Here is a 25,970-nt window from a genome sequence, read left to right on the forward strand (position 1 = left end):
TGTCCCCAAGGGAGCAACATGGCTCCTGATTGAGAACCACTGCTTTATATCCAGATGTGATTCCTGGAATTGACTTAGAACATTGTTAAACTTTGGCCCACAGACTGAGGCAACCTCACAGACTTCACAGCCTTGAAGCCGCCTTCCATACTACTTGGGGGAAGCAGAGCTTTCTTGTAGAAGGAGGAAAGGGGGGAAAACCTTAGAAAGCGTTTGTGTGCTCACTGGGACATGGAAGAGGGCGCTGGCAGTCAGGCTGTGCATGGTGGACGCACAGGGAGAAATGCTGATCGGGAGAAAAGCACACACCTGTCACTGGAAACGCAGTAAACCTTCTCTCTGGGCCCCTGCACGGCCACCCAGAGCTCCTGCTGGGATTCAAACCCCAGCTCCACCACTGACAAATCGCTGACCATGGACCAGTTATTTAATCTAAGTGCCTCCTGTCTCCTCCTAGACAATGCGCAGGCCATGTTGGTGCTTCATGGCAGTGTTATGAGTTTTCACTATTACCTCACATAGTCAGAAAGGGCCCCTAGATGCTAATCCATTGTCCTGGCCACCCCACCCAAAGCTGTGGTGTTTAGTGGCCAAGAGAACAGAATCTGGCTCAGTGCTCATAGCTCAGCGGTTAGGGTGCCAGCCACATACAATGAGGCAGGTAGGTTTGAACCCAACCCAGGCCCGCTAAACAACAATGACAACTGCAACAAAAAAAATAGCCAGGCATTGTGGTGGATGCCTGTAGTCCCAGCTACTTGGGAGGCTGAGGCAAGAGAATTGCTTGAGCCCAAGAGTTTCAGGTTGCTGTGAGCTGTGATGCCATAGCACTCCACTGAGGGCTACAAAATGAGAGTCTGTCTCAAAAAAAAAAAAAAAAAAAGGATCTGGACTTAGACTATCCAAGTGTCAATCCAGCTTGGTCACATACTAGCTGTGTGATCTTGACTGAGGTAACCTGCCTTGCTGAGCCCCAGTGTCCTCATCTCCAGGTCCTAGCTGGTGGAGTCCGTGGGTGGAAGCTCTGAGATGAGGCAGTGAGCTCTGTGCCCAGCAGATCTCATCAGCGTTCATGCCAGGGTGCTACACCCCGCCTTAGAGTATCTACTTGCCTGGGGCTATGTTACCCCACAATCTTTGGTGAGGGTATGGGCAGGATTGGCTCCTCCCGAGGCTGTGAGGCGAATCTGCTCTGTGTCCCTGGCCCAGCATGTGCTGGATTACTGGCCGTCACTGGTGTCCCCTGGCTTACCGATTCCTCACTCTGATCTCCACCTTCATCTTGACCTGCATTCTCCCTGTATATACGGATCTTTGTCCAAATTTTCCCTCCTTATAAGGACACCAGTCCCATTGGATTAGGGCCTGGGCTAATATCATCTGACCTAACTACATCTACAACAACCCTATTTTCAAATAAGGTCACATAAGTTCACATTCTCAGGTATTAGGGGTCTAGATTTCAATGTGAATTTTGAAGGGACATAAGCCATAGCAGGATTCCAAGAATCTTCTACAGGTTTCTTCCAGCTCTGAAATTCCACGAGGAATGACAGAATGACTAAGGTAGGAATTGTTTGAGGCCACTAAATAAATGAACCCCTGTGGACAATAGAAGGAGCACCGTGTGAAGATTTGGGAAACTGGTGCTCAAGGAGAATGTCTGGACTTGTTGATTCTTAAAATTTATGTTACTTGGTTGTGTGGCCTCTCTGTCCCATGGGGTAATGACAACCACCTTCTACACTTTCTTGCTCTTCCCGTTCCCCTGAAAATTGTTCTGTGGATTGAAGACTGTGGCTCTAAAGGCACCTTAAAACTCTCAGGGCTCTGTCTGGGTGTGTTCTTATTATCCATTTATTTATAAGGAATAAAGCAAAGTGTTGACTCCCACCAGGGATTCAGCCTCTGTTAACAGCGCCTCACTTCTCCAGCACTGCTAGCCTCTCCCCATCAGCCGCAGACCTGCCACTAAAGTTTTCAAAAGCTCCCTGTGTTGGGAGATTTGGGAAAACTTGATCTTCCAGGTTTAACTTAAATATTGTTTCCATTTTGAAGCCTGTCATGTGGGTGTACCACAAAGAGCGTTTGGTTTCCCTCCCGCCCCTCCTGAAGCTCCAGGCCTTGGTATGTAGGCAGTAACAGAATACTAGGAAGAAAGAGAGAGCTTGAAATCTATCCTTGGCTCTCAGCCTGTGCAGAGACAAAGCAGGATGTAAGTAAAACCATTACTTCTCCTTCTTGATCAAAGGCAAGATGGTAGCCCCACCCCTGCTCCCCACCACCCAGCAAGCAATTAGCACAGCCTGGCGGCTCCTCTGCCTGATGGGGATTTGCAGGAGCTCCTGCTCATCCGTGAGGCTGCCTTGTGTACCTTGAAGAATGTGTGCATTTGCAAATGAGACACATGACAAAACTGGGGACAGCGGGGGAACACAAACGAACCTGGCTGACAGATGACTCTTTTCATCTGCATTTGGTGCAAAGTGAGATCAGGATTTGCCAGCAGAACTTAACAGGTTAACATCTCAGGAGTCAAATAGACCCCAATATTAATACATTTTAACAACCACCCATAATCTTATTAAATATAAATTCTGATTCCACAAGTCTGGGTGCAGCCTGAGATTCTGCATTTCTAATAGGCTCCCAGGTAAGGTTGCTAGATTTAGAGGGGAAAAAAGAAAAAACTGGATGCCCAGTTAAATGTGAATTTCCTGTATTTTATCTGGCAACTCTGCTCCCAGGCAATGTTAATGCTGCTGGTGTGTGGACCACACTTTGAGTGGCAAGGGTGTACATCATAAAAACATAAGAGGGCGGCGCCTGTGGCTCAGTCGGTAAGGCGCCGGCCCCATATACCGAGGGTGGCGGGTTCAAACCCGGCCCCAGCCAAACTGCAACCAAAAAATAGCCGGGCGTTGTGGCGGGCGCCTGTAGTCCCGGCTACTCGGGAGGCTGAGGCAAGAGAATTGCTTAAGCCCAGGAGTTGGAGGTTGCTGTAAGCTGTGCGAGGCCACGGCACTCTACCGAGGGCCATAAAGTGAGACTCTGTCTCTACAAAAAAAATAAATAAATAAAAACATAAGAGTCTGAAAACACAAGGCTGAGTTAATGGATGAGCATCGGGTACAATTTAGAAACAAGCTTGTGGTTGACAAGATAGTCTCACTGCAAAACATAACACTGCTAGAGGCAGAAACAAACCAGGAGCAGCAAAGGCTGAGGGTAGGGCTTTAGAAACGGGCTTCCTGTGTTCCTAGGCTTGTGGAGTCCTAAGGGCCAACGTAATGCTCTTGTTTGCTTTACGGATTTATTTACCTAGCCACTTATTTAATATTGGCAAATCCAAAATAGAGTTATGACCATAAAAGTAAAAAAGGTTTTGAAAGCACTAAAAACAATCCCCAGTTGTATGTCGAAGACCTTTGGGGATGACGTTTTGCCACATTTGGCCTCCCTTTCCAACCCACCCTCCAAAATGAAGGGGACACTGTGGCTCCTCCTACAGTTCAGCCCCTGACAGGTGATCTGCAGAGGAGGTGGGGGTGGGGCATAGCTTTCCACTGACATTTGACATGCAAACCCGAGGCTCTGTTCCTTTGAAGCTAAAAGAACCAATCCCAACTCCTTTGAGCGTACTGGACCACCAGAGCAGCCACTTACAGATTGCTAAAAGGTTGGCCCTGAAGAGAGCTTAGCCATCATTTACTCCAGCCCCTGAATTCCACTGATGAAGGGGTAGCACAGCAGAGAACAAGGCCCTCCTCCTCTGAGTGAGCCCCTTTCTCCTTTACCGAAGGCTGCTCTGTCACGTATACCACAAGAGCTTTATCCCAGAGGGCTGTATAAGGTTAGGATCTGGTTTTTCAGGAGTTTCTTTGTTTTGTTCTGTTTCAAAGTGCAGCAAGATTGCCTGCATTCCAAATCTTCCTTGCCTGTCTTCTGTAATGCAAACCATCTCCCTTCTGTCCAACTATCCTTCAGAGTGGGTTGAAACGTATATGTCTACCATGATTTCGGTAGGCTTGAATGTATTAATGAAAGGCAGACACAAGACATTCCCAAATTGAATAGTGCCGTTTGTTTTAGTCTTCAAATATTTATGGAGCACCTACTATGTGCCTTGTCTGTAGACGACCACAGCCATCCAGGAACAAGAGGATACACAGGCCCCTGTCCTTCACCATAGGTCATCAGGACTGGGCTCTACTGCAGCACTGAATAAATGTGGGATTTTCAGCTGAACTGCTCAGAGGTTATTCAATTTAGCTGTTTGGCAAGCTTTAATTTCTGAATCACATTCAAATAACATCATTTTTCAGGTCCCATTTGTAGAAGTCCAACATGCTCCCTTCCCCTCAGTAGTATCTCTAACATGTTTTTTTTTTTTTCACCCAATTTGTAAAAAATCTGCATGCATGATTTAATTCTCATTGTAAAATATTTATGCCATACTGAAGTCAATGGTCTAAATCCTGAAAGCCTCTTTCACTCTGTTCCCCAACTCCACACTTCCCCCCTAGAAGAAATATACCCCACTTAATTGATAGATGTGCCCTTTGTGTGCTTTAATAAAATTTGTGTACATTTACACATTTCATTTAACACAATTGGATCATATTATACAAATTCTTCTATAATTTGCATTTTTCACTTAACAATATGCCTTGGCAAACTTTCTGTTTTAGTACATATGGCTCTACCTCATTATTTTCTAATAGCAACGGAAATATTCCATGGAAGTCCTCTGCCAAGTTTTATTTGGCCCGCTCAAATCAAGGAATATTTGGATTGTTTGCCATTTTTTACTATGATAAACAAGACTTCAGTAAACAATTTTCCGTAAATGTCTTTGGACGTATGTGCAAGTATTTCTGTAAAATAAAGACCCAGAATTTTAATTTTCTAAATAAAATTTAAATTTTGAAATAAATCTGATAAGCTGTTGAGAACAGGATTGGTTGCCAATTGGCAAACACATTGGACCTGAGTCTTGAGTTTCTTAGCCCACACTGACCTGTGTGTGTTAACTCAGGACTGTCCCAAGAGTCCTCCCTATTCAGATCCTGCTGGCTGACATTTTCAAATCTGGAGTTGAGCTTCATAGATAGAAACCTTAGATTTACAATATTTAGATACCTTAAAACGGGATAGAATTTGTTGAGCGGAAAGTGAAAAGGGGAAGAATAAAGGAAATTTCTCTGGTGATAGATTAAAAACTCCATATTGAACAGAGCATTCATCTCCCAGGAAAGGAGGCAGGCCCATGCTTTTGGAAAAAAAGAAAACAAAACTTTTTCATGTTTTTCTTCCCAGCTAAGCCAACTCCCCAAAGAGCCAAAACTAAACAGCTAATGAGTATGTTGTGTTGAGATAGGCTTTGTTTCAGATTTTAAAATGCACCAAATAGGGTATATATGGTAGGCAGAATTCTAAAGATGTCAGTCCAAGATGCCCATCCTCCAATTGTTCAGTCAAACACTAATCCAGGCACTAGATGAGGATTTTGCAGATGGCATAAAGGTTATAATGAGCTACTATTAAAAAAGGAAGAGTATCCTGGGTTAGGTAGGTGGACCCAATGTAATGACATAAGCCCTTAAAAGTAGAGAAGGCAGGCAGAAGAGTCAGAGAGGTGCAGAGGAAGAGAGAAGAGAGATGAGAGATGGGGTGGAAGGAGAATCAGAGAGATTTGGAGGGTGCAGAGAGGCAACAAAGATAGGGGACGGGGCTGTGAGCCAGGGGATGCAGGTGTCCTCTAGAAGCACCCGGCCACACCTGCCAGCAAGGAAAGTCCTGCAACCCCATGGGGCTGAAATCTGCCAGGGACCTAAATGAGCTAGGAAGTAGATTCATCCCTCGAGCTCAAAAAAGATGGCTGCCCTGTTGATACCTGATGATTTCGTCCTCGTGAGTCCCAGAGCAGAGAACGAGCTGAGCCATGCTGTGCCAGATTTCCAGCCTACACAACTGTGAGATAACAAGTGGATATCTTTAAGGCCACTAAATGTGTGGTAATTTGTTACAACAGCAATAGGAAACTAACGCATAAGGACTGAGCCAACAGTGATGTGTTGGAACCAGCAGAAGTGGACCCACTGGGCAGGCTGGTGCATTCCCCACTTCCCAGTGTTACAGTGGGAAGAGCGACTTGCATTTTCTGAGCACTTGCCGCGAGTTAGGTGTTGGGCTGGCTACTCATGTGTGTTTCCTTCCTTGTTCTTCACAGCAGCCCTTCAAGAGTCTGTGTTTTGATTATTATCCCTGTCTACAGAGGGACTTGAGGCTCAGAGAGGTGAGGTTCTTTGGCAGGTGTCACATGGCTTATTATTAGTAAATGGCAGGATTGGGACTTACACCTACATCTGTGGGACATCACACCAAAGTTTCTGCACGTGAATGATAACTTCAAAGTGCACCCCAACCCTCACCCCAGTTAAATATGAAGCGTATGCAAAATTGCTGACATTTAAACTCTTGCTAAATATGACTGAGAATGCCTTTCATCACATAAAACCCCTTGATCTTGTTTTAATGCCCTTGGAATACTACACCACTAGATGCTGAAAAAGTAGGGAAAAAATCAAAGTTGCATTGTCAAGGAAACAGAATGCTCCCCCCTCCAACCAGGCTCTCCAAGCCAAAGTGCAGTGCACACTCTTATATTTCCCTTTAAACTTGCTCTAGATCGTATCAAAGATTATGCCCTTTTTCTTGCACCAGGCACTTAATTCCAGAGGTGAAAGTTGGACATAAACATCAGGAGCCAGAAAGAGCAAATGTGATAGCTGACACTTTATCTGGGGTGGGGGCTCCTGTGCCCATTTGCTCTCAGCTCTCTGTACCCAAAGTGGGACCTCAAGTTCAGCCAGTGGGAAGTCTGAGCATACAACAAGCTCCTTCCTGTGTTTATTCATTCACATGTTTAAACATTTAACAAATATGCACCATACTTTATAATGTGCTGGGTTTGCCCTGGAAGCTGAGGATGCAGTGATAAATAAGAAAGGGTATCATCTTCATGGATTGTCCTTAATAAAGGAAGCACAGATGAGTATCAGTTCCAGGAGAGCATCGTAATGCTGAGATGGAGGAAGCCTGGATGCTTTGAGGTCCTGTGGAAGACACACCAAACCCAGATGTGAAAGCCAGAAATACTGGCCCCTCAGCTGGGGCCTAAAGGAAAAGTAGGAGTTGGCCAGGCAGAGAGGAGTCAGAGGAGATTGTGATTGGGTCTGACCTGGAAACGTACATATGTCCATTAATACATAAGGAGCATTCATGACAAGGAGACAGGATGGCGGAGGTGGAGGCTGAGACTAGCAGTAGAGACTGACACCAGAAAGGTGTTCTGCTAATGTTTTGAAGAGTCCAAACCTTATTATAAGGGAACTTGGAAACCTTTGAAAGGAAGAGCTGAGCAGCAACATGAGTTGACGTGGATACCTTAGAAAGATCCCTCCGGTGGAAGCATCAAGAACTGATGGAGGAAGGGGACACTGGAGAGGTGGTGTAGTCATGAAGGAAGGGTGGGATCAGGGATGGAGAAATCCAGGCAGCTGGATTTCAGACATATCTGGGAAGGAGGGTCCACTGGATTTGGCCATAGGGTAGCGGAAGAAGAAGCGGGAGTCCAGGATGACAGCCAGGTTGACTTGGCCAAATCATTACCCAGATATTATTTGGGGCTCATAGGCCCAAATCTCAATCAGCAGAGGCAACATAATTTGCCATTTGTGAAAGTCCTACGATGCAGAGAATCAGCTAGGAACCAAGTCTTTTTTCTTTGGCATGAGGTAGCTGAAAGCACCTTTAAGGATGGGCATATGGGGATTTCGAAGCAGGTAACTCATCATAGTTGTTTTGAATATGCTAGCAAAAGAACAAAAGCTTTCAAGAATACAAAGCCCAATCCCATAATGAACCAGAAGATGATATGCAGTTTCGCATGCTTCCTTTCTTTCCCATACCCTGTTTTCTATGAAGAAGGATGTCTTGCCTGTTGAAGGTGGCAGGTATAGATAGCTCTGTGGGCCTGGAGAAGGGTCAGTGTAGGTATAATCTGTCTACCCCATGTGCCCTGAGATGCTGTGACATCTTGACAGGTGTCCTGACTCTTGGCCTTGATTATGTCACGTCAGGATGCCAGTCAGCTGGGACTGGGCTCAGGGAAGAGCCCACAGGCCTGGGATTTGATAGCACTTGCTTGGTTAGTGGCTAGTTAATGCCAGTGGCTGCTATGGCCCTTTTGCAGGATGACAGGTCAGGCCTACCTCAAAGGTTATGGTCCTTCAGCCTTGTTGGTACTAGAGTTCTGTGGCAGAGGGAAGGAGATTTCCATGAGCAAATGTGCAAAATGCAAATTTAATTATTGATAGTGACATACAGCCATCTACTGCTTTGGCCTGCCCATTGTCTGTCTGCCCTTCTTCTGATTGCCACATATTTTGGAGGAAGTCATTTCAGTTTCTGCAGGTCTGGGATGGTTACCTTTTACCCAGGTCAGGTGTGGGCACATGCCTTAGGCCAATCACAGTCCACTTTCCCTGGGCTTGATCACTCAGAGGGGAGTATCCCTTGGGCACAGTGATTGGCTCAGAGATGGGGTTGCTGTGAGCCGTGACACCAGGGCACTCTACTGAGGGTGACATAGTGAGACTCTGTCTCAAAAAATATATAATATATGAGAAATAAAATTATACACCCATGAACGCAAAATGGAATAGATCAGAATAGAGATTTGCCAAATTGCCCTGCAGAGCCAAAATGGCTCCCAGCAAGTCAGGCTCGGTCTAGCTGCCTGCAGGTATTGACAGCAAAGAAAAACAGGTGTGTCAGAGAGATGACAGCCCACCATGTAAGCAAGGAGCTAGGGGGTCAAAGAGGAGAATCTGGGAGATGTGCAGCCCAGGACTAGCTAGGAGATGGGTGTCATGGCCATGGAGCCTCTTGATGGCCAAACCATCTCTATAGGGAGAGGAGTGAGTAGGTAGAGCCCCAGAATCCAGTAGTCACTCTTCCCATGAATGCCACTAGCCTGCAATGGATTAGGGCCCTGGGCCTCTTAGCCGATGCCCTTAAATGACCACTTCAGCCAGCACCTCCAGTTTAGGGGGTGCCATTGCCCTCTTCATCATGACCCTTCTTACTCTCTGTTAAAGTCATTTTAAACCTCTGCCTCCCTAGAAGGTATGTCTGTAGGGAGAAGGCTACTTGCCTCAGGTAGACATTCCAAGTTGTGCAGCGATGGCTTAATGTCACTGTAAAATCAACTGCCTTTGGGGTCTGACTTGGTTTCTTTTGTGAATTCCTATAAGGAAAGACTGAATCGATAGACGTTGCCAGGTCTTTGGGTCCAGACATCAATTAAAGTTCTCCATATACAATAATCACAAGGCACCTGATTTGCAATGTTAACCAGACAGGAGCTGGCTACATTGGAAGCTGCCCTTTTGGAGACCAACTATCTCTGTGCACTGACAGTCAGGTGTCAGAAGCTACCAGAATCAAGACCATGACTAAATGATGGAATAGTAACTGTTTAAGGAGGATTCTTTCATGGATCTTCATGAATACTCTCATCCTATGCCCTAGATGAGAATGGCCAAGCAACTTTGCACATAGAAAGAACATGAACTTTGAAGTTAAATGAACTTCAAAGCTAAGTGGATAATTTTTCTAGCTACTTAAGCCTTGGTTTTCTTATGCAAAACAGGAGGATAACAGGATATACCTCACAGAGTGGCAATGAAGACTAAAATGAAAAAGAAAAAAATAAAAATGCCAAGGTTTTAGCAGGGCACCTGATGCAGTTGCACTCTTTAGCGTTAGTGACCCTCTTCTTGCTAATATCACTCAATATCGCTGCATTCTCTGGCAGAACATCCCTCTGTCCACATACTTTTCTGTGTGTGGTGCAGGCCTGAGTGTTCCATACAGTGACTTTAGGCTCTCAGGAAAGCTGGAAGTTTCAGAGAAAGAAAGCACCTGGCGTGACAGGTAGGTTGGCTGACCCAGCTGTCCAGGGCTCAGACTGGAGACGGCAGTGAAAGAAACAAGCCAGGTGGGCTGGGTTAGACTGCATAGGTATGTCTGGTTAAAGAGATATTCCAGGTCAGCTTCCACCACACGTGCCAAGGGAATGTAGGCCTAATTTAGCCATACCTGTGAAGTTTTTCAATAAAATCCAAGAATCTAGATTTCTGTGTGAAATCTTTCATTTTTTGCATCATAGAAACTAATTTTTGAATTCTTTTAGACACCCTGGAAGTCCAACAACCAGCCTATAAAGCAGTCTGGGGGCTTTAAATGATGATCATTTATGATCTCTGTCTTACAGACTGGGCAGGATTAGGGCAGGAGTTGAATTTGGGTTCCCCCAGAAGCAGATTCTATAACAGGGATAAAAAGACAAGCAGGTTGGTGGGATGCCATCTCAGGCAACATCGGTAAGCCAGTGGGAGAGTGGGTCAGGGCTGGGAAGGTAATCAGTAAAGGGGGATTATGAAGCCGCCACTGTGGGTGACTGATAACTGGAGCTTAGTCCTGCCAGGGACCAGTTTTAAGGTCAATGTAAAACTTGAGTCACCCCAATTAAAGTCCTCTGTACGTGGGTCAAAGTTTTGGCACAGACTGTATTACGGTCCATATTTCACTTCCCCCAAACACAGTCTACAGCATCCTTTCTGATTCACCTGTGCAAGTTTCAACTCACTTGGCTTACTGGGGTTGCTGAGAGGGTTTCATGTGTTTTCATGAGGATTTTATATTTCTTGATTTTTATGTATCTTGAAACTTTCATAATGACCCATGCATAAAATAATCACAAGGCGCCTACTAGATAGGAGCTGGCTACTTAGCGGTGGGAGCTGGGACCCATATTAATACATTCTCATTCCTGTCTATCATTGGCAGAGGGCTGCTCCCGGGAGCATCAGTGCCCTCCCACTCCTTACCTACCAGCAGCCTGTGCAGGCCAGTCCGGCTTTAGAGGCCAGAGAAGCTCTCGGGCAGAGACACTTAAGGATCCACAATTGAAACAGGACTGTGTGCAATGAAATGGTCAAGCCTGACAGGGAATGGGTGGGTCACCCACAGGGTCAATGGGAGAGGGCACAAGGAGGTAGTCAGCCCAGCCATTGCATGTGCTCAAAACATCCATCTGCCCTGGAGACTGGGGCTGGGTAGCAAAGGTCCTCACGCTGGCTTCATCTGTTCTGCCATAGGAGGCTTCCAGCACATGTCTCTGCTCTCCGTGTGCGAAAGCAAGAGTTGAGGCTGGAAAGAGATGTGATCTCCTAGCAGGAGCGTCTGCTCCCCATGCTGGCCTCTAGAGGCTCTGCCTGTCAACTATAGGAAGATGGGCGAGATTCCGTTCTCCTCCATTATCTTCCACTGGAGTCTCCAGTGGCAACTCTGCAACTGTTTTCTGCAGAGTGGTTCAAATTGTTTTATATCTCCTTAGCTGCCAAGTACAATGTCATAAGCAATAAATAAATTGTTGGCCTATATGGAAAGCATATTTTGTCCAGATGCGTCCTTGAAACTTCAGCTCTGAAACATGAAAGTCCGATTGGAAACCACATTCTCGAAGCTTGGGGGAAGTAGGCTCACATGGAAAAGCCTTTTGATTGGCAGGTGCTTCCACCCAGCACCTGATCTGTGTCCTGCTGATGGCCGGGCAGTGTGCCTTCTGAATCACTGAGCGTGCAGAGTGATGTGCCTGACCAGTGTTTGTGGACAGCATCAGTGGCCCTGCTGGACAGCCCAGGGCAAAGGGGGAATTGAGCTTGGAGGGTTTCTCCACTGAGGAGCTGACACCTGTGTGTATCTTTTAATCTCCTCTTGACCAACTGGGTAGGAGTGAGCCTTCCTCATGAAGAGGGCTGAGTTCTGCCCCCTTTTGGGGCATGCACACTATTCCAAGCTCTCTTGGCCTCACTGAAGACAAAGGGCAAGGCCATGGGGATATTTGACCAGGAATAAGGAGGAAGAGGAGGGAGACTTACGTGGCTTACAAATAGCTGCATATGGCTTAGCCAGCCCTGAGGTGAGTGGGCATTCTGAGACAGAGTTTGGGGACAGGTAGATGATCTGGGGAGCAGATACGGCCTTGAAGGTAGGAATCATGATGTAGGGCTCACCAATGGTGGCTTGGACTGCCTGTGCCAGATGGCTGGGAATTTTTTTAAATGTCATCTTTATCCCTTTTTAAACTACCAAGTATAGAACATAAATGTCTTAACACAATAATTAAGTAAATGAGGTGAAAGCTTTATTAATCAGTTTGGTGTAACAATTCCAAATTGTATAAAAAAAAATCAACACATTGTACCCCACAAAAGCATAAATGTATTCATGATCTATGTGTATATGACTTAATAAAAGGAAAAAAATTAAAAATACAGGCACATAAAAAGTTAAACAAATTAGAGATGCATGAAGTGAAAAGTCAAAGCTCCCTCTGCAGCATCCCCAAATCCATTTTCTATTCCTTCCTGAGATTATTCTAGGCTCAAACATACAAACACATGTCCACACGCATACACATTTTTACAAGAATTGAGCTTGTACTATATAAATTATTCTAACTCTCTATTTTGTTCTCTATGTATTGTGGACATCTTTCCATATCAGCTTACCTGTCACTGATTTGTAGTGCTTTTTTGATAGATGACAATAATTTGTTAAACTTTTCAAGGTGACTTCTCAGATTGCTTCCCACATTGCCAGCCTTTGGTAGACAACCATAAATGTTACCAGCTTATACTATTGTCATTATTGCAATGAGAGTAATCTTTTTTTTTTTTCTGAGACAGTCTCATTTTTTCACACTCTGTAGAGTATGTGGTATCATAGCTCACAGCAACCTCAAAGTCTTAGGCTCAAACAATCCTCTTGACTCAACCTTGGAAGTAGCTGGGACTACAGGTACCTGCCATATACCAGGCTATTTTTAGAGACAGGGTCTCACTCTTGCTCAGGCTGGTCTCAAACTTCTGAGCTCAAGCAGTCCACTGCCTCAGCCTCCCAGAGTGCTAGGATTACAGGCACGAGCCACCGTGCCCAGCAGGAGTAATTGTATATTACCTCACCTATTGAATGCAATAGAATTAAAATAAACCATGGAAGAACTCATAAAAAATGATTACAGAAATGACAATTTTAAACATGTACATACACATGAAATATCTATGTATAGTATAATAAAATTTAAGAGGCGTATTGGGCCATCTCAGTAAAACTAAAGATATCACTTCTATACCTGAGTATTTCTTTTGATTGAATTCCTTCACCCACCAATAGGATTCAATTCTGGGCTCAGGCAGTCTTTGACTGATGGCCTAAGCATGAGGCTACTCCAGGTATTATAGATAACGGTTACGAATATTGGCCTTGGGCTCAAGTTCTAATTCTGATGCTTTCCAGTACATGTCTAGTCAGTGGGCTTGACTCTGTGTTGTGCCTCAGTTTCTTCATTTCTCAAAGCAGATCAATCACATGCACTTCCTAGGGCGGTTGACAGGACCCAAGGAGAGGACGTCCGTGAAGCCCCTACCTGGTGTAAAGTACCTGCCCAGCATCACAGTCAGCAGGAGTAGGAAGAGAAGTGTCATCACGGTGGCCAGCAGACATCTGATTAGGTGTGTCCGCCTCCAGGACCAGGTCTGTGAAAATTCACCTTTGTAGGTGCTCACAGTATTTGCCCAGCCAAGAAGTTGAGAAAAAAAAAATAACAGAAAATCAAATGAGTTTAGAATAATTCTTACGGTCAATAGTCAACTCAAAGTATTCCAAAATGCCTGAGAGATTGTCGCAAACCATTAGCTGCCCTAGACCAGAAACAGAACTTGATTTCCAGTTGTAGATGATAAATAAACACAGTACACTGCCCTTTACAAAGAGTGGCTATTTTTTTAACCCATGCAGATGTGTCCTATTTACATTGAAGCTGTCATACAAATTAGCAAAGGCCCATGGAATCTGAAAGAAGGCAGACTTCAGGCCCCAAAATGTTCACAGGAATGGAAAACAACTTATCCCCTTCCTCATAGTTGTTGTGGCACAGTCCTGGTAAGAACTGGGAAGGACTGAAGAGCTTTTCCAGGCCAGCAGGAATGTTTGCTGACCAAGCAGGCTTTGAAGCTAATCTGCAAGGCTGGGTAAAATGAAATGCAGTGGGGTCTGGAGCTGCTACGAGTTTGACATTTTTGCAGTCTGTGAAAAGTCCCGAATCTTGAACAGATATGAAAATCCCCTTATTTGGTACAAACTGGGCATGGCAGATGGAGTCTGAATTAAAATACTAATTAGGGAGTAATGGATGATCTCCTGTTTCTCTGAGTGTTGGCAAAATAGTTGTTTGGCTGCATTTATTGTAGTAGTCCTTATTGAACCTCGTGTGTAGGCCTTTAGAGAAAAAATATGGAGGGCTGAGCCATAAATGCAAAACAACTATGGGCTGGTGGGAGGGGGAGGTATTGAGATGCCAGGCTTTTCCACCCCTTGCATAAACGAAAAGGTTCAGAGAGGTGACAGAGCCAGGTCCAGGTGCCACAGCTGAGGCCTGAGACTAGAACCCAGGATGGGGTGCTTCCCCTGAAAGCAATTTCCGCCGGATCACGTAGCTTCCAGATGATCTTTCTCTTGGGGGATGCACGTGGACAGAAGATGTAAACAATTTAAACATAAGCTTTAAAACTCTTACGGCTGATCTTTCTTGGAGAGGAAGCAAATCCCTGCTTGTGTGAGTCCAGAGATGTTTTGGTTGTAGAAAAGCCATTTATTCTCTAAGCAGTATGGAAGCCCTGCAGAGGACCCACCTCAGGTGAAGACCTAGGTTCAGGACTGACAGAATGGAAGACACAGGTTCCTGCCCTCAGAGCAGGGAGAACACAGCTGCCTACAGCATCCTCTGAGGGGCAGGCACAAGGTCCATCAGAGTACAGAGAAAGTGGCTTTTCAGTTTTGTATAAATGATTCAGGGAAGGCTTTATTTCACCCGGGCCTTGCATGGGTAAATAGGCTTTTTTCCTCGCAGAGGATTCATTCATTCATCTATTCATTTGTTTGTTTGTTTAGACGGTATTTACTGAGCATCTACGTTTGCCAGCATCACAAGTGGTAAATATATAGACTAGACAACTCTCTGTTCTCATGAATTATATCCTGTTGGGGAGAGTCAGGAATTAAATGAACCAAGAACTGAGTTAAAAAGTGGTAAGTTCAAAGGAAGAAATGTAGTGGAAGGTACCAAGAGTGAGGCTGCTGCCTCAGATAAAATGGCTTGAAAGTCTGATATGAGACAGTGACACCTGGGCTGAGAAGGAGCTGGCACAAGGATGGCCATGACGATAGGAATCAAATGGCCTTGGGGCAGGGCTGGGGAGATGGTAGAGAGGGGGCCGGTAGCCGGTGTGCACAGGGCCTGTAGACTACAGTAAGCAGAGGGAATGTCCTTCCAGGGAGCCTTTGGTGGGAGGACTTTGTGCAGAGAGTGCTGTGCTCTGTCGCTAATGAGGCAGAGAAGCATGGAAGTCACCAAAATGGGAGAAGGAGTTTCAGTGTGGGTTTGGGGCTGCACACAAAGCCCAGGGGTCAACCTGAATCCTGCCTAGCCTGTCTTCTTCAGACCCCTAAATAGGCAGAACTGAAAGACAGCACAATCCTTTCCCAGTGAGAAAACTGAGGCTTGGAGAGTCAGCCAGGGCCGTGGGAGGGCTGGGCCCAGACGCAGGACCAGGGATGCCGTGTCAGGCTCCGCCCAGCCGCCTCTCTGTCTCTTTACCCACCTGCCTGTCTTCCAGCCACTTGGATTAAAATCTGTTCCCCATCAGACATTTCAGAGAGGGCTTTCATGGTTTGTTTTTAGTAGTGTGTTAAAAGGCAGTCACCTTGAATGACTTCTGCTTGACAGAAGTGTCAGCATTGTCACCACCGATTTCAAGGAGCAGTGGCACTTGATGGAGGTGCCCTGAGTCCGTGAGGAGGCGAGGGGGAATGTAAAGGCTGCTCACCAGATTGACAGTGTAGCCTCGAGAGAGTCACATCTTCACTTTAGACCTGCACTTCTTTATGTGTAAAATGAGAGGGGTAGGACAAAGGCATAATTTTAAAAAAATTGTTCCAGGGCTGGGTAATTTTGAACTAAAACAAGCAAAACAGATTGCCTATTGCAGGACTTCTCAGAGCCTTTAATATGCTAAGGACTCCACAGAGAAAGACAGTCCGATGCATCTCACAGGCACATATATGCATATGTTCTGAAACCTTTTGGGGGAGGACACCTTGTAGGATTTGTGCTCTTCAGGATATTCTCCGGGAGCTAGTCAGTGGGGTAAGCCTGAGGTTCTGAGGTAGGGGCTGAATGGAGCCTTCATTCACATCCTGGCCTGGTCATGTTCAACAACTAGCACAGAGTGGCAGGTTGTCCAGTGTCCCTGTGGTGTGTGTCCCCTCCCCAGTCCCACTGTCACGCCTCTCTGCTGACTGCCCTTCAGCGACCTCCAAAGGCTGTTTCTGAAGGAGCGTGACCACAGCTCCTTTCCTCTGGAGGGAAGCATCTCTCCCTCTGGAGCCTGCTTGGAACTCCTGTGGGCTCCAGCCCCTTCACAGACACTCTCCTGCCCAGTGCTCAGACCAGGGCAGCCGTATCTCCCACACCCCAGCGAAAAGATGCCCTGCGAGTGGACAAACTCTGGGTCCAAGGTCAGCCTTCTCCAGGATGCTTGCCTAGGACCTTTTTCCGGGGAATCTTTCACTCTTTTGTTTTTTATCTTGTTGCTCACATATAACAAGGACAACCTTCTGCTCCAGGACAACTGTGCAGACTGGGGGTTTCTCAGGTGGTCCTTGGAAACAGCTACCTGTGAGCTGCATCTCTGGGGCTCCCATAGCACTGGCGTCCTCGTCCCAATGTCCACTGTTATGGACACCTCCCATGTGCCAGGCAGCATGTGAAGCTCTTTACCTGCACTAACTCCAGCCTCCTGGCAGCACAGGACGTGGGCACTGCTGTTATGCCTCCTGTACAGACGAGGACGCTGGAGCTTGGTCTGGTTTAGTAACTCCCCCAAAGTCCCACCGCTGGCACACGGAGAGCCTGGAAGTCCCCAGTGTATGCATTTGATTGTCATGCCACGTTGCTCTGTGAATGTTTGGGTGAATGGAAGGAGAGTGGATGAATGAAGGAGTGAGGGAATAAACAAATGAAGACGCAGCGAGTGAGTGAAAGGGGAGGAATAACCCCTCACCCCCCAACCCCAGCTTCAGAAAGCTGGCCTGGCTCTTTCAAGCCACCCACCTTCTTTGGCCCCACTGTCTTGAGCCCATCACCCCCTCCTGTCAGGGTAAAGTGGGCACTGCCCAGTTATGGGACATGGCAGCTGCCCACCAGCAGCCACCAGGATATCCCCCCAGCACCTGCCAACGCGCACACACAGTACAGGGTAGCCAGGCCGCTGTCAGCGCACTTTCAGCTTGCTGGTCTGTGCACCACTGCCGAGTGTCTCCCCAAGAGTAGGGCAGCTGTTCTGGGATTGAAACATGAAGAAAGATGGGCTGAGATCAGATAAGCATCCCTTCCCAAGCAGACGTACCTCCCAATTTGCAGACCTTTGTTATATTACTAGCAGTTAAGGAATGTTGAAATGGAGCTCTTGCCTTGATCTGAATTATAATCTCTGAAGCTATATTTAAGTCTACCTAAAGATATTTCAATTTGCTATCTCTCTCTTTTTTTAAACTCTCCTTGGCTCAGAGTATGCTTCTATCCCTGCAGAGCACAGAACGCCGAGGCGTATTTCTTAATGTTTTACATTACAGTCCTAAGTCCTTCTTATCCTTTGATAATCATATTTTAACTTTTAGTCAATGTATTTGTGGGTATGCCTGTGTGTGTTTTATGTAGAAGTCCACATTTATAAGAACAGCATTCACTCCTTTTATCTTTCCCCCCTCCAAAGCTGTACTTGTAAGACTACATTCACCAGTGGATTAATCCCCAAATAACTTAGTTCAGCTTTCACAGCTGCTGCCAAACAGCCTGTCTCCCGGACGGGTATAGACTTTGTGGTGGTTATAATTAACAGTTCGTCCTGGGGCGGGGGGTGTAACACAGGGAAGGAGAACTGGGCAGAGGAGGTTACCAGACTAGTGACCACGGCCAGCAGAAGGGCCTGGAGGACTTTTATTGGAGGAGGACAGATGGAGAGGGAGAAGGATAGGTAACAAATACGTGTCCTTCAGCAGCTGGCCCGTGGTGAGCTAAAGGAGTGTCCGTGTGTGTTGAATGGAACAGGGAGCATATCTTTTAAGACTATGGGTTTTGCTATTGAATTTTGTTTGAAATCTGATTTTTTACTTATTACCTCTGTAACCTTAGGTGAATTGCTTATAACCAGCCTCTCTGTACCTCAGTTTTCCTCTCTATAAAATGGGAATTCATTCATTCTTCAGAAAATGTTTCTTGAATATTTGAATACCCAGGTACTGTCCTAGACACCCGGGATGCAGCAATAAATAAAAAGACAAAAATCCCTGTCCTCGTGGGGCTTCCATTCCCCTGGGGGTGGGGGTCCTCACAGAGAAAGTAATCTTAAGGATTAAAACAGATCATTCTTGAAAAGTGACCAGCATAGTATCTGGTACATAATAAAATTTTTATCAAAAGGAACAAGTATTAACATTGTTATTCTTTTAAGTTATATTTACTAAGTGACCACCCCCATTACCCTCAAAAACCAATCATGAGTCTAAATTGCACCATTCTGTTGTGTAAACAGATTTTTCCTTGGGAAGTAACATAAGAGTACTTGGGGGAAAGATGCTTGGTAAATGTTTTGCTGGCTCCGTCAAAGCAGTGTATCTTTGTACCAGACATCTTGAAGGATAGAAATGTTTCTTGAATGGATTTTAGTAAAGGAAGATCAGCTCTCAGGTGACAGACAGCTCAGACATGACAAAGTGGAACAATGCAGAAAGGAATGCGTGAACGGGTTGGATTAAGAATCACAGGGCAATTACTCTCTGCAAACTGATATGCAAGAAAGAAACACAGGCACACCTTGTTATCCAGAAACACAATAAGCAAAAATTCACTATTACAGAATTGCAGACTAGGCAACCCCCTATGCAAAAATAGGTTGTTATTAAAAAGGGGGGTGGGGGTGTTGTGAAATTGGTTTGGAATGTGGGCCTCATTTTCCACTAGAGTAGAGTTCATGGACCGATTCTCAGGGGCTTATTTAACCGACACTTGCCTGAAATGTATTATTTCCCCTTCACCAGCCACTATGTGCAACATGGCTCTTACGGGAGAAGGCAATCAAAGGGCCCTCGGCCTGCCCCAACCTGGTACCAGTTTGTACTGACTGTACAGGGATTCCCCCTGGGCTCCTCTTATCCACAAATTCATTATCTAGGGCTAGTGGTTAAAAGGTAGCAGGAAAGCCGAAGTTGTCATAACATTAAAACATTCATGGATTAATTGACCACTTATCAAATGAGCCCCACTGAGACATCCTTCCCCATTTAACACTGGGCCTCCCACTTTCTTGAGAGTCAATTCTTTGTGTATTTTTTTTTTCTGGATTATCTAGATGTTTTCAGCAATAGATTGCTATAGATTGTATACCACTTACAAAATAAAGTAGCAAATTTTTCAAAAGTTGTAAGATTTTATCAAGTTGAAAAAAGGAATTTTGGAAATCAGGTTTGTGTCACATGCAAATCCATTAACAAATGAAGATAACTTGTTATCAATTTTTTTTTTTCTTTATTTTCTTCTTTAAAAATATGGAACGCTTCACGAATTTGCGTGTCATCCTTGCGCAGGGGCCATGCTAATCTTCTCTGTATCGTTCCAATTTTAGTATATGTGCTGCCGAAGCGAGCACTTGTTATCAATTTTTAAAAAGTCAATAAGCATAATGACAGCTCAGCGGCTTCCAAGAGTGATTAGATGTTAAAGACTTATGACAGGTCCTTGGGAAAATAGTATGTGTCTCAAGTATTTTTTGCAAAAGGCAACCTCTTAATGACCACACTGATGAAAATGAAGGGCGTCACGTGATGCCCTCATAACCTGGTTATGAAAAAATGAGCCAAATAAATCAACACTTTACAGAACTATAGGGTTGTTGAAATTCTAATCTATACTTTACTGAAAAATAATGTGAGTATTCATTTCCAAAAATCTTAGCCTTACTTTTAAAGATAAAGTTCTAAATGTCTTTTCTACTATTTATTATGAAATGTTGGTACCTGCCAAAGGGAAGTCCCCTCTTCTAGATTCCAGTTTTTCTCCATTTAGGGAGACCTTTGTGTACTTGAATTGGGGACACTCTAGACGACCCTGCTTTAGACATCCTGAATTAGAGTTAGTGGGTGACATGGAAGCAGGTGTCCGTCAGTCTACCATCTCTCTGTCTACACTGGGGATGCTTATCTTTTCAAGATCCTTGGACTCCTTGGATGGAAAACATGATGATAACTGAGGACTCCTTCCCTAGAAAATGAATAAGCACAAAGAAAATATCGGGGGATTCACATTCCCTCTTGATGTCTACCCGTGGATCATAGATACTAGAGCATAAGTACAAATAGCCCATGATCTGCAGCCCTGACTATAAATCACATATGATTTAGTATATATACACGTGTGTAGACATACATATGTATGTTATATGTACCGCATATTCACACAGACACTTAGGCATGTGCACTTTATATATTTTCAGCTATTTTTGCTCCTGACAGTGACCCTATGGGGTATACAATATTGTCCTAACCTTACAGACAGAAAAACTGAGCTCTGAGAAAAGTTAGGTAACTTGCCCAAGGTTAATAAGTCGTTGGTCTTACTTTTTAAACACTTGTGTTTTCTAAGGCCTAAACGCACACTTTTTTATGCCATTAAGTCAACTTGATGTGTTCATGTACCACAGTAACTTTTTTTCTTAATAAATAACTTTTACAAAGCCTTTCTTTATTACCCAAGAAATGCTTGTTTGAATGTAGAAACATTCCACCTCTTAAATTTGACATGTTCTCAATTCTGTCTCTCTTTTTTTTTTCATTTTAGTTGAAGAAAGAACAGGTCTTATTCTTGTCCTCATTTTACTAACAACAGAAAAGGAGGTACTGGAATTCAAATGTCTTCCTGAGATCAACCTACCAGTTAGTTGGCAGCTCACTAAAGGATCTAACTAGGGTTGCCTGGCCTGCTGTGGGGCCTGCCCGAAGGGCCATGCTGTCTGGTCATGCCCCACCACTCTCCCCTTCCCACCACCTTGACTTGCTCCTTACTGTCTGTGAAAGCCCTCTAATCACATTCACAGTTACTTTTTGTTTGTTTTTTGGAGACAGAATCTTGCCCATTTGCCTGGGATAGAGTGTTGTGCCTACCTCATAGCAACCTCAAACTCCTAGGCTCAAGCAATCTTCCTGCCTCAGCCTCTCCAGTAGCTGGGACTACATGCACCTATCATAACACCTGGCTAATCTTTTCTATTTTTAGTAGAGATAGGGTCTCACTGTTACTTAGGCTGATCTCTGAACTTCTGAGCTCAAGCAATCACCCACCTCAGCCTCCCAGAGTGCTAAGATTACAGTCCTGAGCCACCACACCCAGCTCACAGTTACTTTTTTATTTTTATTTTTTGAGACAGAGTCTCACTTTGTCTCCCTCAGTAGAGTACCGTGGTGTCACAGCTCACAGCAACTTCCAACTCTTGGGCTTAGGCGATCCTCTTGCCTCAGCCTCCCAAATAGCTGGGACTACAGGTGCCCGCCACAATGCCCATCTATTTTTTTTTGTTGTTGTTGCAGTTCGTCTGGGCCAGGTTTGAACCTGCCACCCTCGGTATATGGGGCTGGTGCCTTACCCACAGAGCCACAGGCGCCACCCTCACAGCCACCTTTTTAACCAACCCTAGCATCCTATAGTCAAGAGGTCATTCATAAGTTTGCCTCTTCTCATTTTTTCCATATATCATAAAGCCTAGATACCAAATATAGTGAAAGCTGTCAGAGTTTCAATTGTATTTAAATTGTAATATTTATTTTTTCCCTATTTTACCTTTAATACTAGGCCCCGATTTACATCTGATTTTACTACAAAATGGAGCCATAAATGTCTTCAAAGGTAGATTCGTCCAGTAATACATGTGTCAAAAAAAATGAGAAAATTGTAACTGAAAAGTTTACCCTAAAAAGCTACTCTATTAAGTATTTTATGCACACTAAGTCATTTAATCTTCACAATAACCCTATGAGCTAGCAATTATCTCTACTTTACAGATGAGGAAACTAAAGCACAGAGAGCTTGAGTCACTTGCCCAAGATTGTAGTACTAAAAAGGGATTTGCATACAATTTTTTTTAAGTCCAGTAAAATTCAACTCCGTGGTATAATAGCAAATCCCTTAGAAGCACAGCCACACCTTGGAGGCGGCATCAGACTCCCTTTTTACAACATGTGTTCACCCTTTCTCTATCCTTCTATCCACATCATGATGATTGATGTTCCTGATGATCACCTGTAGGCAGAATACCGTTTTGAAGAATCTTCTCAACAATCAAGGAAATGTCAATATCAAAGAGGTATTCAAGGAAATATTAGCCTGCATTGTTGTTTTTTTTCAAGTTGCATTCTAAGTCTGTAAAGAGTGCTAATCCCATTTTTTTACTTGCATTCTAATTCTCTGAAAATATTCTTTTAAATAAAACACCTTGACCCTATAGTATTAGTGTCAGGGAGAAACACTCACAAAGCCTCACCCACAAGTAGACCAGCACTACAGAAAAATTTCTCCAAGCTGGGCAGGCCCTCTCTTTAAAATGTTTAAGAGTAAATTTCGGGTGGTGCTTGTGGCACAGTGGGTAGGGCATGGCCCCATATACCGAGGGTGGCGGGTTCAAACCCTGCCCTGGCCAGCTGAAACAGCAGTGGCAACTGTAACAAAAATACCTGAGTATTGTGGTGGGCGCCGGTAGTCCCAGCTACTTGGGAGGCTGAGGCAAGAGAATCGCTTTAGCCCAAAAGTTTGAGGTTGCTGTGAGCTGTGATGCCACGGAACTCTGACAGCTTGAGACTCTATCTCAAAAAAAAAAAAAAAAAAGTAAATTTCTCTGCCGTATTTTCTCATGAATATATAAACCCATGTAAATAAAGTGATAATATTTTATAATTATTTCCTCTTTAGGTAGATAGATGCATATACCAGTATGTATACGACTCTCAGTGTAAAAATATTCTCTTTTTAAAGTCAAGGAAAATATTGCCCCTCACGTATTTCTGAACTGCATATTCTTAAGAGCAAAACACTTCTAAATCCGTATGCAATGTGAATTTACCAAGCAAACTACTCCCCTCCTGTCTCTTCCTCACCCACCTGATAGGATATTTGGCACACTTTGGGATGCCATAGAGATGGCAAGAGCAAATCAGCATAGAAAACAAATTTATTAAAACTATGATGTGTGGAAGGCATGAGAGCCAGAGAGATATTTTAAGTGAAGGTGAAGAGAGACTGGATTTAGCATGTTCGTCTTGGGAAAGAGAACTCACCTCATGGGTGACCTATGGGTGGCAATTAGATATAGCTTTTCAGTTCCATATGTTTCGCTATTTATCTGACAGTATAAGGAGAAATCTGAATTACCCACAAACCCCAACTTTGCATAGTCCTCATTGTTTATTCATTCCACAAATACTGAGTGCCTACTGTGGGCCAGTAGTATGTTTGGTTAGTGCTAAAGAAAGCATCAACTCACCTTTCTGGGTAAGGGAGAGTCACATTTCCCTACTGTGCACCTGGGTTCTGGCCAGTGGTATTTGAGCAGAAGTGGTAAGTTATTCTTCACCCTAAAATAGTCCTCATAATCTTTCTTATGTTCTCCAAAGACATTTAAGGCTACTTGAATCAGATTGAGAAATGTGATGGACTGGCAAGATGGATGGAAAAGATGACTAGGTGGTGAGTGTGCAGTTTACCAAAGCACCGAGGTAGCTAAAGGTGAAAGTTTTGCTCTTCTTTTAACACCTTTTCCATGATCAAGAAAATAGAATGAAAAGGGAGGAAGGATTGATGAGGAAGATTCCTGGGCTACAAGAAACAAGAACCCATGTAGGCTAATTGAATCCAAAAGGGATGTGTAGTAGTTGGGACTCTTCCATCAGTTCCAACTATTTTTTTAAGGGAGGAAAGGGACTGTATTAGCTCTTAGATCTGAAAAGTTGAAGTGTGATGGCTTCAGGTATGGCTGTATCCAGGGGCTAAAAATAATTGCATTAGGATTCTGTCTCTCACTATCTATCTTTTGACTTTGCTTTCCCCCAAAGGGATTTTATTCTCTTGCATATTTCTATCATAGGATTTACCATAAAATAGAGAAACAGCTGCTGACAGCTCCAGATGTTTATATAATAATATGGATATCATAGATGTATGGAAATCTCTCTCTTTACAGTAGTTCTAGCAAAAGCCCCTAGATAGAATCTCATTGTATCAACTTTTGTTGTCTCCTGTCCATGAACCAATCACTGTGTAGCTAAGAAACAGGGTATTTTAATTGACTAGGTCTATGTTATGTTCCCTCCCCAGGGCCTGAGAGAGAGAGAAGCATAATTTCCCAAAAGAAAAATCAAGGTATTGCTACAAAAGGAAATTATACTGAATGACGAGCAACAAAAAAAGCGTATAACCCAGGAGCTTTTGAAAACTTGTAGGAACTGTCACTGAGTTCAAGGTAGATAGGTAGCTGAGTCCTGTGTAGCTGAGCTACCTACACAGGACTGGATCTGGGAAGTGGAAGATCAGGAGGTTTGTTGACTACTTTCTCATCTGCCTTTCTGTCCCCTCTTGTCCAGTTTCCTTTATTTTCCTCATGCCTTTGTCCTAGCCTGTGTGTCCTCACAGCCTTATCATGGGCTGGTTAAGTCTCTTGGAATCCCTTCTTGTCAATCCCTAGGGGAGGAAGCTCATGGGTCCATCTCAAAACCAGTTCACAAGCTATATGTCACTATTGTAGATGTATTTGCCTGAAGAAGTCATCCTAATTTGGTATAGTCAACTCTACAAGTGAGGGTAGATCAAGCTGTTTGTGGATATCTCTTTCCAGGGCTTTGTTTTTTTTATTTTTAATTTATTATTATTATTATTTTTATTAAATCATAGCTGTGTACGTTAATGCGATCATGGGGCACCATACACTGGTTTTATAGACCGTTTGACACATTTTCATCACACTGGTTAACGTAGACTTCCTGACATTTTCTTAGTTACTGTGTGAAGACATTTATATTCTACATTTACCAAGTTTCACATGTACCCCTGTAAGATGCACCGCAGGTGTAATCCCACCAATCACCCTCCCTCTGCCCGTCCTCCCACCTCCCTCTCCCCCTTCCCCATATTCTTAGGTTATAACTGGGTTATAGCTTTCATATAAAAGCCATAAATTAGTTTCATAGTAGGGCCGAGTACACTGGATACTTTTTCTTCCATTCTTGAGATACTTTACTGATAAGGTAGGATCTTTAGAAAGACATAGCAGAGAAAGCTATATAGTAACATGTATCAAGAATAGCCAGAAACTCCTGCAGAATCAGGCTACAAGGTCATGCCCGGATTATGAGCCTTGTAGAAAAACCTGGAATCTCATTCCTTGACTAAGACAGATGGACTAAAAATGGGCTGTCCAAAAAGCAGGAAATTCACGTTTGTTACCCAAGAGGCACACAGAGAATCAAGGCAAAGGCTTGGCTGCTCCAACACAGTTACAGATCTCTTCTCCCAGGGAGGTGAAGTGCAGCCATAGGACCTGTGAATTGTGGTATCTTTTAAGACCAGGCAGCGCTAAGTCTTCCCTGGCAGCCATAGGGTTGCTTCCTCTGAGTTTGACACAGCTCTATTTGGGGCCCAGCAGTCTGTGGGTCTGCCTCCTCCTCATCAGAGGCAACACTGA

At 44.3% G+C, this 25,970-nt stretch overlaps 1 protein-coding gene and 1 non-coding gene across 8 annotated transcripts in view; one reads left to right on the forward strand and one right to left on the reverse strand.

The window, feature by feature from the left end:
• ERC2 (ELKS/RAB6-interacting/CAST family member 2) overlaps positions 1-25,970 on the forward strand; it is a 1,052,138-nt gene that overhangs the window by 891,331 nt on the left and 134,837 nt on the right. The window lies entirely within an intron of this gene.
• Positions 19,792-19,898, reverse strand: LOC128592807 (U6 spliceosomal RNA). Its single transcript, XR_008382021.1, has one exon. It is a non-coding gene; the product is annotated as a U6 spliceosomal RNA (small nuclear RNA).

The sequence above is a fragment of the Nycticebus coucang genome, chromosome 8 (genome assembly GCF_027406575.1).
Source record: "Nycticebus coucang isolate mNycCou1 chromosome 8, mNycCou1.pri, whole genome shotgun sequence".
Taxonomy (NCBI): Eukaryota; Metazoa; Chordata; class Mammalia; order Primates; family Lorisidae; genus Nycticebus; species Nycticebus coucang.